Consider the following 2,500-nt stretch of genomic DNA (forward strand, 5'->3'; position numbering starts at 1 on the left):
AAAGTACTACATGTATAGAAAGGCAAAATAATTTCATTAATTTAAAGAGATGACTAATAATTGACAGAGGCCTTTGATATACCTTATATTATCGTTGCTCCGAACTAAACAATGTAACTAATTAAAATTCATTTAGGATTTAAATACCAGTATATCTATCATAATTAGGAACTTACTGTCACGCAAGTCAATTATTTATTAAGATGAGTAATAATTTGCTGCTAGTTGTATTGCATTAGGTTGTTACTAAATTCTGCATCAGGGTACAGTGTCTGTTTCGGCCACGAATTTGAAGAAAAACGTTGAGTACCTCTATCATCGTATTTACCTTACCTACCTTCTTTTGCATGTGACATTTGTATTTCAAGTGCATTATGAGAATGGATTATTTTCGACATTAGTTTCTAAGGAATAATTCACCTTTGAGTTCCATTGTATGGATGCACTGTCTAAAGGTCAATAAAACAGCTCCATGAGTATACTGCAAATAAGTCCAACCAAGTTTCAGAGCTATTTAATTGCCATCTCAATATGCACTTCTGTTATTAATGGAAAAAATTGAGAATGTGACATTTTTTTGGTATTATATAATGTTTAGATAATTAAACCTGCTTTATTTTATTATTGAAATGGTTGTTGCAGTATTCAATCAACAGAGTTTCAAGGGTATGTCATCTTCCATCTCAAGGAAAATGCCAAACAGAGATTCTTTGATTACATTTGCTAATTTGAGAAAAAAATTCACCTCTGGCCTAATTAAAGAACAGTGTAAAATCACATTTTAATCATTTTGCTATTACAAGCAAATCTAAAGTTTTGGATCACATCTGTTATCTTGACCAAACGCTACATGTATATTGTTCACATTTGCTACAGTGAGCAAAAACATAATCTTATTTTTTGATCACAGGGCTACCGGAGCAAATAGTCAAATTTCCTATCGTAAACAAGCATTTGATATGCAGAGCAATTATGTGAAAAAAGCGGTATTTTGGTTACGTTTAATATCCCGAGCAAATTTCTACAAAAATACATCCTTGAACACATTTGCTTTCCTGAGTAAAACCCTGCAAAACTACACGTTTGGCCACATTTGCTATTCTGAGGAATCTCTGCAAAAATTCATATTTGAACACATTTGCTGCTCCGAGCAAACGGGTACAAAAACTATATTTGCTCGCCTTTACTCACCTTGTAAAAAGGTGCAATGATGAAAGTTTGATAAAATATGATCTTTGCTTTTCAGCAAATCTAAGCAAACGTGCACCAACGTAGAATTTGCCATGCATTTGCTCCACATTTGCTATATGTGAAAATCCGTTTTTTCGTCCAGTGCCATCTTTTGATGGATTCCGGCGAGGAATAAGTTTCTTGCAAGAAAATTATATCCGATTGCTGTTGGTGCAACCAACGAAAAACTTGTTTTCGCTTTCTCGAACTATTTAGCCCTCTAACGTTAAGTGATAACAGTTTATACATTTGATTTCTAATAACAGGATAGACGGGGTATCCAAGAAATAATAAAAATAGTTTTTTTAGAATTATGCTCACAGTGCGGTCGATATTTGTGACCAGGCTTGATTCTTATTACCTCGTTAGCATCGAAACAAAGTTGATCAACGTAACAGGACAGAAAGCTAAAACGAAAGCACATGATGCGGAAACACATACAGAAACACGTAATTATTACAGACTTTCCTAAAGCTTTGTACGGCATTTTGACTGGATATAGAAAGTGGAAAGCTGCAGCTCTCAAGTAGGTGGTTCCGTAGAAAAAATAGATAAATAAATAAACTAAACTGCATTTTAACTTTCATTTTAGCTTAATTGTCCATTAAACGCCCATATAAAGAAAATTGAGACCTTTCTTTATGTGTGTTTTTTAGCTATTTCACCAATATTTTGCATAATAAAATGAGAATCGATCATAACCTCGGAGATTGTGAAATATAACTGGTATTTTGTCAGTTAATTTGAAATTAAGATTACAATCTTGATGAGCAGAACCCCAACATTTTTTAGTAATATGGCAATGATCTCTTACTATAATATCTTTGTTAATATATTTCTTATTACAAATATGGCAGGACTCAGCTTTTTTTTAAGTTGTTCTCATCTTCTTTTGTCATTTGTATTTTGTGGGAGGCACGGTGGCCTCATGATGGTTAGTGCGCTCGACTCCGGATCGAGTGGTCCGGGTTTAGGGCCTTGGCCGGGTACATCGTGTTGTGTTCTTGGGCAAGACACTTTACTCTAACGGTGCCTCTGTCCACCCAGGTGTATAAATGGGTACCGGCATAATGCTAGGGGTAACCCTGCGATGGACTAGCAACCCCTCCAGGGGGGAGTATAAATACTCCTAGTCGCCTCATGCTACAGAAACCCGAGATAAGCGGCGGCCTGATCGACCTTCTGGCTCGTAAGCAGTGACTTTACCTTACCCTTTTAGTCATTTTTAATGACTTGTTGAATTTGAATTTAATAACATTTTTGCAATATT

The sequence above is a fragment of the Montipora capricornis genome, chromosome 13 (assembly GCF_036669925.1).
Source record: "Montipora capricornis isolate CH-2021 chromosome 13, ASM3666992v2, whole genome shotgun sequence".
NCBI classification, from domain to species: Eukaryota; Metazoa; Cnidaria; class Anthozoa; order Scleractinia; family Acroporidae; genus Montipora; species Montipora capricornis.